The 15425-nt window shown below is 34.1% G+C and overlaps 1 protein-coding gene across 1 annotated transcript in view; it reads right to left on the minus strand.

Annotated features, from left to right (window-relative positions):
* The window catches only part of LOC145258319 (kinetochore protein Spc24-like), a 48476-nt gene extending 39261 nt beyond the window's left edge, over positions 1–9215 (minus strand). Inside the window, exon 1 of the mRNA XM_080116400.1 lies at positions 8876–9215. The gene's annotated coding sequence lies outside the window, so the exon portion shown is untranslated. The remainder of the gene's footprint in view (positions 1–8875) is intronic.
* Between the last annotated feature and the right edge of the window lie 6210 nt (positions 9216–15425).

The raw sequence follows: 15425 nt of genomic DNA on the forward strand, positions 1-15425 counted from the left end.
ATGTTTTTTTTTCTCCTTTTTCTTTTCGCTCACACTTCCTAATTTGCATATGCCTTTTTTCGGCTGCTGCTGCTAATCTATTCTCAGCCATCCTTCGCTTCTGCTGATATTTTCCCATGCGCTCATATGCACCATGTTACATTGTCACTTAGTCTCATTGAAAGGAAAATATTTTAACAAACATTGGCTAGGAGCAAAGTGTAGTATCTGTTCTGATATTACACTTTTTAGTACTTGGACATGATAGCACAAGGTGGTGCTTGTTAAGCTATAGTAGACAAATCGATTTTTTAAATATATCGTTTTAAGCAAAAACAATATTACGTACTTAATTGTCATGTCGAAAATAGTAATATATCCAAAAATTACGAAAATTCATCCAATAGAATAATTGCCATTTTGTTTTTAGTAAAAAAAAAAAAAAAAATTAAAAAAAAACATCTCTATAGACAACAAATATTGCATCCATAAACAAGTAATTTAAAATATTCCTTTCAGAGTTGCGTCCCCTGTTTATAGCCTTCTACTGCTTAGTTTATTACATATAAAAAAAAAAAAAAAAAAAAAAAAAATTTTCCATAAAATTACTTTTAACTAGAAATAAATTTCTATGCAATGATTTTTCATAATTCTTGGATATATTACAATTTTTGGCATGACAATACGTAATATTGTTTTTGCTTAAAAAACATTTAAAAAAAAAAAATCAATCTGTCGACTGTATCTTAACAAGCAAGATGTTAAAACTAAAATAATTATTTTAAATAAATTATTTCCATATAGTTTCGTATCGTCTTTACCGTGTTCCATTCCATGGTTATGGTACAAAGATGGGGTCTGAAGATCCAGTCTTGTTCTGAGTTTAGGGAAAGGTGGGTCTGTCATCGGTGTTGAGGGGGAACCTAACCCCTTAGAATAAATGCGGAAAAACATTAACCCTTTTAACAGATATAAACAATATGAGCAAGTTTTAGGGTTGCAATAATGAAGCGAAATATCTTAACAGAAAGGCCCATGTGCCTAATTTGTCAAAGACAAATGACAGACATAGCTGTTTTCTAACTATTCTTTACTTTCATTTAATTTAATAAAGATATAAAACTTGAATTTAACTTGAAAATACTATTTTAAAAAAAATAGTGTGGTAACAAAAGGACAAATGTGTAGTTTAACGGCGTAAATTATTTGACAAACAAAAGATTATAAAAACTATTTTTATATAAAACAGACCCAAAGGCTGAAATAAAAATGCAGAAAAAAAAATTCATTTTTTTCAGCATTTTTATTTGACTAAATGTACGACAATCAAGGCCGCCATTTTTAATTTTCCAATACATCGATAAACACTATGTTTTTCGGGCTGAATAAACATGTTACATTAAATAAAAAGACTGAAAACATATCCAGTTGGGTAGAAAAGTAACTTATCTTGCCTTTTGATAACGTTTATTTGTTATATATTTGTTTTTTGACAACTTTTTCGAATCTATGTGTACATTAATACAAACCCAAAAAATAAATTTAAAAACATGAACATAGAAAAATAATTAAATTAAAAAAATGGAAAAAATTATACAAACGTTCAGAATGGGAATGTACAGATGCACGTCTGGAGGGGGGGGAAACTTATCACACTCCTTCCTCCCTTTTAATTACATAGCGTCATTTTCAGTCTTTCGACTGGCTGAAATTTTGGGTCTTCGTATATTCCGTGTTTAGAAAAACTTTAGTTTGTTGCGTTTTGAACGGCAGAATCCCTCGGTTTTGGGCTATGTTTTGTATAAACAAGGCGTTTTTTAAAAATTAAATTCAATATCTAAGGACTTTACTAATTATCTCTGAAATAGACCCAGAAAATTAATATTTATCTTTTAAAGGATTTTTACAATGAATTTATTTAACTTCAAAATTTGGTACTAGTGCAGAGAGTGATCCGGACGTAACTCAGCCACTGCTCGGCTGTCACCGGAACACTGACATCAACAGCCAGAGTAAGTAGAGCGTCGCTGTAACAAAGCTGGGCCACTAAAAATGAGGCGCAATGTTTTTCAACACAGCGCGCGTTGCAAATTCAAAGCTGCAGATGACAATTTAGAGGAAGAAAAGAAAAAAAAAAGTAAAAAAAAACAAAAATACAAAAACACACCAGTTCCTACATTAAAGGAAAAGACACATAAATTATTAAATTCAGGGCAGGAAGAAAAAAAAGATGAATTTCACATCTATGTGCCCAACTCAAAACCCCAGCCGGAGTACTGGATTTTTGCCAACAAAAAAAAATTACTAGCAAGGTCGAAAACGTGTTCGTCATGCGGACACAGCTGTCAGCTTATGAGAAGAGCAAAAGTCAGCGATGGCTATGCCTGGAGATGTCAGGCTAGCAATTTCCGAACGTATAATTCACTAAGGACTGGCACATTTTTCGCCAAATCCAGGCTTACAATAGCAACAATTATCAAAATCATTTACCTGTGGGCCTACCAGCGAGCCACGAAAAAAGATCTCCAACACGAATGCGGTTTAAGGTCATCACACACCATCGCCAATTGGAAAAATTTCCTGAGAGACATCTATGGAGAATATTTTCACAGAAATCCCTGGCAGATAGGAGGCCCGGGCCATACAGTGGAAATAGACAAGGCAGTATTCAATCGCCGAAAACATAACGTAGACCGACTAATCTCACCAGTCTGGGTCTTAGGTGGATACGACCCCGCCGAAAAGGGGGGTTTCTTGGCGAGTGTACCAAACCGGAATGCAGAAACCCTCCTTCCCTTAATAAAACAATATATTCTGCCGGGGACCACGGTCGTATCAGACTGTTGGAAGGCATACAACAAAATAGGGGGAGAGGGGTATCGCCATTTGACGGTGAACCACAGCCCCCCCCTTCCCCAAAAGTTTTGTTTCTATTTTTCTTGTAACAAAAAAAGAAAAAAAAAATCTTTGAAAGTATTGTATTACCAGTGAATCTTTTATTGAACTAACAAATGTTTAAAATTATTTTTCCATAAAAAAAAAAAAAAAAAAAAAAAAAAAAAAAAAAAAAAAAAATGTTATACCATTTTCCTTTATCGCTAACTAGCGGGGGTACCTGGCGTTGCCCGAGTGTTTGTTTCCGGGATGGGGGGGGGGGGGAGTTTTAAAAAATGTTATGGTAGGTAAGTAGGAAGGATCAAACCCGGAGTCATGAGTAAAAGTAGGAAAATAAAGTGTGAAAAAAAAAAAAAAAAAACAAACATCTGCAACGTTAACAGTTCGGCCACCAAGAAAAGTCCATTCCAGTTGTTTAGGAAAAAAAAAAAAAAAAAAAAAAAGACTACGGTAGGTCGGCGCGAACGTGAAAATATAATGTGAATTGTCCAGCACGCTAACCACTACGCCACAGAGCACTGCAGCTTAGTTTAGTGATTTTAAATAACTTCACATGAAAGAACTACGAAGCCAAACCGGTGTTCTCTCCTCAACTGTTCCTTGTGAACGATCCCCAAACGGTGTTAAGTGGTGGCAGGGGGAGGAGGAATTTATTAGAGAGAAAATATTTTACCACTTCCATTGATCTTAACCGATTTTGGCCGTGACTTCTCAGCAGAAAAAGTATAGAAATCTAAGATTATCGAGGAATTTGAGAAATAAGCCTATAACACACCTCAGATATTGTTCTGCCGTTTGTGCATATTATATTTGCATGAAATATCTTGATTTTTAATCCTATTAAGGTCAAAATCCGACAGGAAAAAATGAGTTCATTTTATTTATATAGAGATAAAACTTCAAAGTTCCAAGGTAAGTTTTCCTTTTCTTTTAATGCTATGCGACGCTCGGCTTAATTTCCTCAGCGATGCTCGGCTTACTCCGGCTGTTGACGTCAGTGTTTCGGTAGGTGTGTCAGACCCTTCGTGAAAAATATTGAATAATTCGACCCCCTGTCTTTCCAAGCTTATAACTACTCGAAAAATGTAATTCAAACTAATTTTTTTTCAATTAAAGGAGAAAGGACCAAGGTTTCACTTAAAAAAAAGAAAAAAAAAAACAATGTGATTTAAAAAAAAGAAAGAAAAAAAAAGAAAAAAAAAAAGGGTTTTTAACCTTCAGACTTTTTTTGTTTTAAATTTGAATATATTATTTATTGATCTTTTATCTTCAATTTGTGATATATAAAACTTTGGTGAGTAAATTATTTACTTTTTAATAGACATTTCAAAATAGGGGTGGGGCATGAATTTAAAAAAAACGTTTGTTTAAAATATTATATTCGGTTTATTGGAAAGAGCATAACATTTCACATTGACCCTGAAAATATCGTAAAAATAGAATCAATAGAAAAATTTTGATAAATGTTTAAAGTTTAAAAATTGAAAAATACTGAACTCGTAAAATTCAATTAATTTCATTACTGTTTTTTTTTAATGAAAAAATAATATTTCTATTATTTTTTATACAACTTTAATAGTTTATTTTGGAAGTATAATCCATAAAGAAAATAAACAACCCACTTTTACATGAGAAATTACGAGTTTCTTATATTTTATTCGCAGTTTCGTGTTAGGGGTGTCAAAAATTCGGCCCTCTTGCACTTTAAGTAAATGGAAATTAGGAAGATAAAAAAGGAACAGTAGTCGTTTGACACCGGTTGAAAGAATGCAATTTGATTGGATAGAGAAATATTGACGTCATTACTATGAAATATTGATAAAATTTAAAAATTGAAATTGTTGAAAAGGAATTGGAAAAGAATATTTCCGCATATAATAATATGTATCAGAGAACAATATCAGTTCTAATTATCTTTGTTTGGTTGGTAAAAAAATCTGTTTTATCTCTATTTAAATAAAATTAACTCATTTTTCCCCCCCCGTCTGATTTTGACATTAATAGGATTAAAAATCAAGATATTTCATGCAATGCACAAACGGCAGAACAATATCTGAGGTGTGTTATAGGCTTATTATTTCTCAAATTCCTCGATAATCTTAGATTTCTATACTTTTTCTGCTGAGAAGTCACGGCCAAAATCGGTTAAGATCAATGGAAGTGGTAAAATATTTTCTCTCTAATAAATTCCTCCTCCCCCTGCCACCACTTAACACCATTTGGGGATCGTTCACAAGGAACAGTTGAGAAGAGAACACCGATTTGGCTTCGTAGTTCTTTCATGTGAAGTTATTTAAAATCACTAAACTAAGCTGCAGTGCTCTGTGGCGTAGTGGTTAGCGTGCTGGACAATTCACATTATATTTTCACGTTCGCACCGACCTACCGTAGTCTTTTTTTTTTTTTTTTTTTTTTTTCCCCTAAACAACTGGAATGGACTTTTCTTGGTGGCCGAACTGTTAATGTTGCAGATGTTTTTTTTGGTTTTTTTTCACACTTTATTTTCCTACTTTTACTCATGACTCCGGGTTTGATCCTTCCTACCATAACATTTTTTAAAACTCCCCCCCGTCCCGGAAACAAACACTCGGGCAACGCCGGGTACTCCCGCTAGTACTAAATAAAAAAAAAAGTACTTCCTGGGATACGTGGACCCTGCGTAAACAGTTTTCTTTTAATGGTTACTCCCTGAAATGCGCAAAAAAGTTTTTTCACTTTCTTCGTATTTATCTCATAGATCTTTTTTTATTTATTTATATATATCATTGGTGTATTTATTTATTTCTAAAACAATCATTATCAAAAAAAAAAAAAATTTGTTTTCTAATATTGTCAATTTCAATATCGTTTCTTTTTATCATTTCTAATTGATTAAAAATCATCTATTAAAAAATTGGGTACTTGTGCATTTAACGAACCAGACGTAACTCAGCATTTGCTCGGCTTTGTCCGGCGCATGACGTCAACAGCCGGAGAAAACCGAGCGTTGGTGATAAAATAAAAACAACGCTACAACAAAACCGTACAATGAAAATGTAAAACGTAGAAACATAAAAAAATTAAATAAGTAAAAAGCAAAAACCTATCGTTCATTTATGTTTTTTATTATTATTATTGTTTGAAATTGTTTTCTGTTTTCAAAATAAATACATAGAAAACAAGTTTTTTTTGTTAAATAATAGGAAACTTTTTTGTCTGAACTGTTTTTTTTTCAATTTTTAACGTAAAAAAACATTGTCTATGTAAAAGTTAATATTTTTTTTTGCAACTCTTTATAAATGGAAAAAGCCTAAAAAAGGGCAATAAAAAGCATTGGGGGGGGGGGGGCAGGAACAAAGATTATTTGTACATTTTTTTTCGCCAGAAACAAGGATTTTTTTATTTATTAGTGGAAGGAGAGTTTCGGCGTTCCTATTTGGTACAGTGACCAAGAAACCCTCCTTTTCGGCGGGGGTCGTATCCACCGAAGACCCAGACCGGTGTCAGAAGTCTGCCGACGTTGTGTTTTCTGCGGTTAAAAACGGACTCGTCAATTTCTACCGTATGGCCTGGGCCTCCAATCTGCCGGGGATTCCTAAGAAAGTAGTCCCTGCATATATCACGCAGGAAAATTTTCCAATCCACAATTGTGTGGTAAGAACGTAACCCACATTCGTGATGGAGATTTTTTGTAGATGCCATCTCGAACGCCCATAAGTATATTATTTTTATTATACATGCGATGGTTAGTCGGGATTTTGAGAAGAAGGTCCCAATCTTAATGGAGGTCCATCGACGACATGTTACACTTCTACACCTCCAACCGTAACCGTCGGAAAGGCTTGTTCTCTTTGCAAGTACACAATCCTGGCCAAAATGTAAATAAACACCTTTTCTCTTCTGCCAACAATTTCCGTTGCTGGCAAAAGTTTAGTGCAGCCTCTGGGGTCTGGAGCTGGTCCGCAAGGTTTGTAATATTCATTATTATTTCGTCAGTTATCTTTTTAAAACAAAATTTTTTTTAACTTCTTCAAATAAGCGTTTCTTGAGTTGTGACACTTTTCCAATTGATAGCGAAATTCTCGTCTGCTTAATCGGCAACGCTCGTTTATATCCGGTTGTTGACGTCATGCGTCGGACAAAGCCGAGCAAATGCTGAGTTACGTCTGGTTCGTTAAATGCACAAGTACCAAAAATTGTTTTAAAAAGTCCTGCATCAATAAAAATCATCTATTTTAAAAAAATTCTGTTTAATATTGTCAATCGATTTTATTTATAAAATGACGTCATACTTTCTCTATCCAATCAATGGCATTCTTTCAACCGGTGTAAGACGACTGCTGTTCCTTTTTTTATCTTCCTATTTTCTATTTACTTAAAGTGCAAGAGGGCCAAAAATTCCTACAAAAATTCTGATACACCTAGTGTTTCGGTGACAGCCGAGCAGTGGCGAAGTTACATCCGGATCACTCTCTGCACTAGTATCCAAGGGTTTGTATTACTGTACACATAGATTCGAAAAAGTTGTCAAAAAACAAATATATAACAAATAAATGTTATCAAAGGCAAGATAAGTTACTTTTCTACCAAACTGGATATATTTTTTGTGTTTTTATTCAATGTAACATGTTTATTCAGCTCGAAAAACATGCATTGTTTACCGATGTATTGGAAAATTCAAAATGGCGTCAGACTCTCTCTTTAACGCGGTAAGTTTGGGAAAAGATGTTATAAATAATAAACTAGACAAAATACTATTAAAAAACCACCGAATATGTCAGCCTATGTCACGGTAACATATATTGAGCGAATTTCTAACAGTATTTTGTCTAGTTTATTATTTATAACACCTTTTCCCGAACTTACCGTGTTAAAGAGAGAATCGGCGCCATTTTGAATTTTCCATTACATCGGTAAACACTGTATGCTTTTCGAGCTGGATAAACATGTTACATTGAATAAAAACACAAAAAATATATCCAATTTGGTAGAAAAGTAACTTATCTTGCCTTTGATAACATTTATTTGTTATATATTTGTTTTTTGACAACTTTTTCGAATCTGTGTACAGTAATACAAACCCAATATTTTTTTCCCTTTTGGAAATTAAGTTTAGTCCTTGATCTTTCAAATACAATCAAAAACTAATCGGAAACCTACAAAAAAAAAAAAAATAAAATAAAATATGATAAATCGGCTTTCAAAACTAGGTCCCCCTATCGTTGTCCGCCCATTTTTGCCCATACCTATATCTTGCCTTTGGTAACATTGCTGTATATTAAACCTTTTCCGTTTTTCTATTGTTTGAACTTAACAACTCGGCACTTTATTCAAAGAGGCTAGGTTCTCCCTCGACACCGGTGACAGTACCACGTTACCCACCTTTTCCGAAGAGCTTCGATTTTCGGACCCCATCTTTGTAACATAACCCATTCCATATTTAGGTAAACAGAGTCCACTTCCAGCGTCTTAACTTTGTATACTGAATTTCTGGTTTTTGCTTAAAACAAAATTAAAAAAAAAAAAAAAAAAAAATATCGAACTGTTGACTATCTGAAGAAGTACCAAATTTTAGAAAATGACTTGATGCCTTTAAACTGTCAATTTAAAACCTGTAAAATTTCACCCTCTGCGCCAAATTTCACACTTAGTTAAACGAGATTGTACTGTTTGTATTATGTAGAATTTTGAAGTTAAATTCAATTTTTATCTTTTGTTTATAAAATTGTGAGGTGAAAGTACAGAATAGTTAACGGTCAGTATTCTGCATAGGAACCTAATATCGTTTCAATGGCAACTGTCTTAAAGATGAAAAGTTCAAAATAACTGACTTTTTGTTTGTTGTTATCAGAATTAAAGCTTAACGGTTTTCGGCGTTGTTATTTTGAACTTTAAACGGATTCTCGAATTGAATTTCTTGGCTCGATGATGAAAAAACAAGAAACAACTTTTAAATCAAATAAAACCAAGAAAATTTGATAAAATAAATTTATAAAATAAAAGCAAACAATTATTTTCTTACCTTGAAAGAAAGCGAAAAAAAGTTGAAAATTTGCGCCGTTTAAATACACAATTCTTAACAACCAATCAGATTCAAGCAAATCGGTGTCGAGCAAGAAAACGTCCCGCACAATTAAAACGACCGGCTACCACAACCATTTTTTTTTTTTTTTTTGCTTTGACTTAATTTACTTGCTTTCTGTGGACGTTTGGCCAAGCTCAAAAGGTATCATCTAAATTTATATATACGTATATTAGTGTACATAAAGTTTCCGGACCAGATAATTTTATCGGAAAAGCAATAAGCAGTAATCTAAAACTTGTACTGCGACTGCGTAGATTGTTGAAACAAACGCGCTTACGATTTAAGACGGTGACGGTGCTTAAAAAATATTAAATTTTAAGTAAAACAAGTGGTACCTACGTAATTATCATATCGCAAATAGTAATATATCCAAAAATTATGGAAAGCGATAGGGTAGAAAAATAATTGGTACTCTTGCAAAATTTGGCCCGGATCCTCGGGATTTTCCGTCGATGATGGCTCAGGCTCAACCGGCAATCACCGGATTTAGCTCGGCATTTTTTGTTTGCTTTTTGTATAAAAAAGATGTAATTTTTTAATTATTTGTTAGAATTTGGGGGGGGGGGTATTTTTTCCTGTTTATTTTTTTAAACATTTGTTGACAAAAATAATTTATAAATTTTCTTGAAAATAAAAAAAAAAAAAATTTTCTGTACTTCACAATTTACAGTGAAAAATCATTCATCTTTTCTTATAAAAAAAACAACTTCTGTTTACAAAAAAAAAAAAAATGTTTACTGCCGGTTTTCTTTTTTTAAAATCCAAACAAAAATGTAAGTTTCTTTGAAAAAATACTGTACTTTCATTTAAGAATTTGCAGTTAAAAAAAAACATTAATTTTTTCTTGAATCCTGTCCCCCAATCAACTTGTTGCCTGTCCCCTACTCAACTTGTTGCCCCATTATTGTGTGCCATGGATTTTGCTTTCATCTTCTCTTGTTCTGGTTCTGGCCGTGTCATTGTTTCTTACACATTGGCGATTGCCAGGAGTGTACACATGTGTTCAAAAATATAAAAATTAAATAAAACAAAACACAAGATAACACTGACACATTCTGCATATATCCGTTGGCCTCTGGCGCATGTGTGACACCCCTGACCCTCTAAATGCTAAAGTTCATATGTACATTCTGTTGTGGTGTGTCCATCAGTTACTTTTAATGCATCTAGATCTGTTCAAGGTTTCTGAATCTGGTTCAAACCACGATCTGCCTTTAACTCTGTCAAAGTCGCAACTGTTGTCAAGTCTTCAATTGCCCTCCTAACCATCGTCAACCGAACAGTTGTAAAAACACTAGAGTCTGCTAACTGCTTTCTCACCCTCATAAAAAAAAAGCTTGTAGCAGTAGGGGCATGCATATAATTGTGGTATAAGATTTTGAATATGTTTGCTTTAAAACATCGTTGCTGATTGGTTGTAGCGGTCAACTTCCTTTCTAACTTGTCCAATCAAAACCATCACTCATGTGAGTTGACCACGTGATTGAGTTTATAAAAGATTAAACATATGGCAACTCTCTCTCTTTTTCTTGCCAGATCTTGGACTGACAACAATTGCATGTGGCATCGACTAATTCCCAACTGCTCTCTTGGGATGCAACACAAACTACCCAGGCCTTCTATCTATAAATATAAATGCGAAAATGTGTGTATGTATGTATGTTCGCTTTTTGTGTATGTCTGTAAAAGGCTTTTTTCCGAGAAGCGGTCGATCGGCTCACAACTTCTTAAAACTTTTTATATCACATATAAATCATAATATCTATGAGTTTTTTAACATACATACATATCACATTTTTCACGGAGGTCGCCTGTCTATTTAATTTGCTCGATTTTAAAAAGATAAATATTCAACATTTTTCGCTCGCCACATGTGGATTAGGCTTTTTCGTATAATAAAAGCGACACTAATTCTGGCAGTATTTTTCCGGCGGCGATCGCCAGAAATGTCCGAAAGCAATCAGATTTGATCAATTTGGAAATATTTTCCTTATATCAGACAATTGCTATTCAATTTGGACAATCCCTTTTTTATGGGGAGCTGGTCCCCCCTGACATCTTGGGAAAATAAAAATAAAAAAAGCGTTCCCGCAGTAAATAAAATACTACCCCGCAGTCAAAGTTGACCTCATAAGTCATTAAAACGTGCACCTGACATTTTGGGATCGCCGCATGTTTGCTTTCGTTTTTCGGTATAAAAAAAGCGAAACTCGATTCACATCCTGGCCCACGGCCAGTGGTCTCTAGAAAGCGATGTAACGTTTGGTCAATGTCGGCTTACCCTCGTCATATCAGACAGTTGCTTTCATTTCAAGACGAGCCACTCCCCTAATAAACGGGGGAGCTGGTTTTCCTCAAAGTTAGGTAAAAAATGAACAAACCGGGTTATTGACCTCATTAAAAACTGTCCCGCAAAAAATGTTCACTGCTGAATAGCTATTGCTTACGTCGTCGTCATCGTAACGCTTGCACAAAATGTTAACTCTACGACTTCCACTTGACGTCATTAAGTGCGGGCACCTTTCAATTCTCTTCTTGCTTAAATAAATTCAAACTTCTTTCAGTAATTCATTCTGGCTGACTGAGTGGTTAACCTGTCATGTTTTTTTCACATTTTATTTTCCAACTTCACCTCAGGGCTTCGGGTTCGATCCTACCAACTTACCAAAACTTTTTTACCCCTCTCCCCCGGTTTCTTTTTGATTTAAGAGCACACACACTTCGTGACACCTGGGCAACACCGGGTATCCCTGCTAGTTATATATAAGATGTGAATACAAACAAGCCAACATGGCTATCTCTGCACATGGACTACAATGCGGTACACACATGACCTCTCCTTTTTCCACAGGACTTTTAATCTTTTATCTGCATCCATACATAGACGCATGCTCCTCCTAATTTTCGCATGTAGCTGTGAAGGACAGGTAAAGAATTGACTGGTAGGTGATTGAGAAGCAAAAGGTCATAAGTGAAAACGAAACATACCGATATGTGATAGTGAAGGAATGTAGACTTATTTACATAAATATACATGTGATGACATGAATATAGAAGAAATAAGAGTTTATTGAGAAAGGAGTAACATTACTTGCGATTTATGAGAGGCTGATGATAGGTCAGGAGGGCTGGTTGGGTGGCCATGTCAACCAGGGCAGCTCTTCGTTACATATTGACTGGTTCAGCACGAAAGAGGAGAAATATAAGAAACAGAAAGTGACGTGTCACTCTCCAGTTATCAGAGTTAAATGGCAACAATCAAGTTATCCTAGGATTACCATTTTGTGTCTGTGTGTCCGTTGGTTTGGAATTTGTATTCCCACATATCCATGAATTCTCTCTTTCAACAGGTCTATCTAATCATTCACGAACGTCTCTACATAGGAACTCTTCCCAACCCTTTCTCTTACAAGTCATATTAACGAAGAAAATTAATAAGTTGTTAAGAATGAGACTCTTCCCAACCCTTTCTCTTACAAGTCATATTAACGAAGAAAATTTATAAGTTGTTAAGAATGAGACTCTTGTCTTTCTATTCTACAAACTCATTGACTGCCACAAACCCATAGTCTCTCTGCAACGTATGCACAAACCAGCTCTAAATATATCAACATCCATTGTTTGATTCTTTTGTTACAGTCATTGCTACACCTTGATTACAACCTCATCATAGCTCTCTTTTGTCTGCGTTAATGAACAAATTCTGGTGCTGTTTTACAATTTTTATTTATTTATTTTTGCTCAACACACACCTACAAATACCCGGGCAACGCTGGGCACTCAGGCTAGTAAATAATAAATTGCAGTTTTCGTTTAATAAAAATTACAATGCCTCTACGACTATCATCACATTTTCATTTTTTTGCTATGTTAATGTATCAGAAGTCTTTGCCTAACGCAAAGCAACAAAACTTTTTGGTTAAAATGCTAGTCACAAGTTGAGTCGAGTAGAGTTTGTTGTTCATAACACAAGATACACGTCGACGTTCTCTATTTGCATGTTTTAAATGCTTCTCCCACTCCTCCCAGCAACTCGCCTTTTATAATGTTTCGGGCACACCCAATTTGCATATATCGCACGAGACTGTTCGAGATCTACGCGTGACCGGAGGCTTTAAAAGACAACTGCCGCCATTTTGGCCTGTTTTTTTTTCTTTTTCTGTCTTTCAGCCTGTTGCCGAGACAGATTCTCGCTCGTTTCTGAGGTAGGTCCTCGCTATGTCTATCACAGTTAAAAACTAGATGCTGGTGTTATTAATATTATAAGCTTTATTACAGTAAAAAAAGTTGCCACATCTTTAAAACTTTCATTTTTGTTTCATTAAAGAGTTTCATTCTTGGTATTTTTTTAAGGTTAAAGACTAACCTCTTAATAACCTTACCATAACATTTATTTTTTAATTAAGAAAAAAAGAGTTGCCGAACTTCTTTTTTAAATGTTTTCATCTAATGAAAATATTGTGGGTTCATTGGTTTTCTCTTAATACTTGCGTAAAGACCACATTTTATATTATTAACTTTGTTACATTAAAAACATTTTATATTATTAACTTTGTTACATGAAAAACATTTTATATTATTAACTTTGTTACATGAAAAACATTTTATATTATTAACTTTGTTACATTAAAAACATTTTATATTATTAACTTTGTTACATTAAAAACATTTTATATTATTAACTTTGTTACATGAAAAACATTTTATATTATTAACTTTGTTACATTAAAAACATTTTATATTATTAACTTTGTTACATTAAAAACATTTTATATTATTAACTTTGTTACATTAAAAACATTTTATATTATTAATTTTGTTACATTAAAAACATTTTATATTATTAACTTTGTTACATTAAAAACATTTTATATTATTAACTTTGTTACATTAAAAACATTTTATATTATTAACTTTGTTACATTAAAAACATTTTATATTATTAACTTTGTTACATTAAAAACATTTTATATTATTAACTTTGTTACATTTAGAAATTTTCCACAAGTCTGAAAATGCTATATACCAAATTTCAAATCTCTAGATCAAAAATCAGTTGAGTATATAGGTTGAAAAGTGTCCTCATACACACACACACACACACACACATTCTCACTTTTATAGACACCTATAATATAAATCTCACCTGTCTGTTTAAATGTATGTATGTATGTATGTATGTCTGCCTAAAACTTTTGACAGATGCGATGGATTTTCACAAGATTGGTATCATTTTGAAGCTCGACCCTTCAGACGATAAATTAAAAAACATTAATTCTTTCACCCTCAACTGGGCACTTTTCTACAGGGAGGGGTCGCTTTTTTCGCCGATATTTTCGAAAGTCATCCCCTCTTTTCAATTAACTAGCCTTAATTTAAGCAATCGTCACTTCCAGTTTGGCAATTGGTGCAACAAAGACGTAACGCTTTTTTTCTTCACATTCTTTTTCTCCTTCGTAGTATGGGTGCCAGCCTGTCTACTACCACTTTTTTTTTTTTCGCCACACACATCTCCAAACACCCGGGCAATGCCGGACGGCCATGTTAGTCTATATATCTATAAATATAAAAGCGAAAATGTTTGTATGTGTGTTCGCTTATTTTGTATGTCTACAAAAGGCTTTGTTCAGAGAAGCGGTCGCTCGCCTAACAACTTTTTAAAACTTTTTTATCGTAATATCTCAGAGTTAACAACAAAGCTCGCCTGTCTATTTAATTTGCTCGACTTTGGGAAGATAAATATTCAACATTTGTCGCTCACCGCATGTGGGTTAGTCTTTTTCCTATAACATCTCGGGAAGCGTTCCCGCAGTAAATGAAATACTATCCCGCAGTCAAACTTGACCTCATTAAGTCATTAAAACGGGCACCTGCCAAATCCAAGTAATTAAATAAATTTGAACGTGTTTCCGTTAGCATCTCGCGGTGGGGCAATCGTTAACGTTGCACTTTTTTTTTTTCACACTTTAATTTACAACTTTGTCTCAACGGTTCGGGTACGATCCTCATACTTACCTACCAAAACATTTTTTTTTCTTAACCCCCACCCCCACCCCCGGAGTTTCCACACACACCTCCAAACACCCGGGCAACGCCGGGTACCCCTCGCTAGTATATATATAAAGGGCAAAATGTGTGTTTGTGTGTGTGTGTGTGTTTGTATGTGTGTATGTGGGTGGGTGCGTTTGTATGGGTGTATGTGTGTGTGTGTGTGTGTGTGTGTGTATGTCTCGCAAAAAACTTTCAACAGAGGCGACAGAGGGATGAAGATAAAGTTATCTGTTGTTCTGCATGTTGTTCAACTCTTTCTTTCTTCCTTTCTTTCTCTCTTTTTCTTTTTTCCTTACTTTCTTTTTTATTTCTTCCTTCCTTTCTTTCTTTTCCTTTCTTCCTTCCTTTCTCTTTTTTCTTCCTTTCCTTCTCTTTTTCTTTCTTCCTTTCTCTCTTTTTTTTGGACGGCAAATATTGAAAAATTGGCCCAAAACAT

Source organism: Euprymna scolopes, chromosome 33, assembly GCF_053919585.1.
Source record: "Euprymna scolopes isolate OS-2025 chromosome 33, ASM5391958v1, whole genome shotgun sequence".
Lineage (NCBI taxonomy): Eukaryota > Metazoa > Mollusca > Cephalopoda > Sepiida > Sepiolidae > Euprymna > Euprymna scolopes.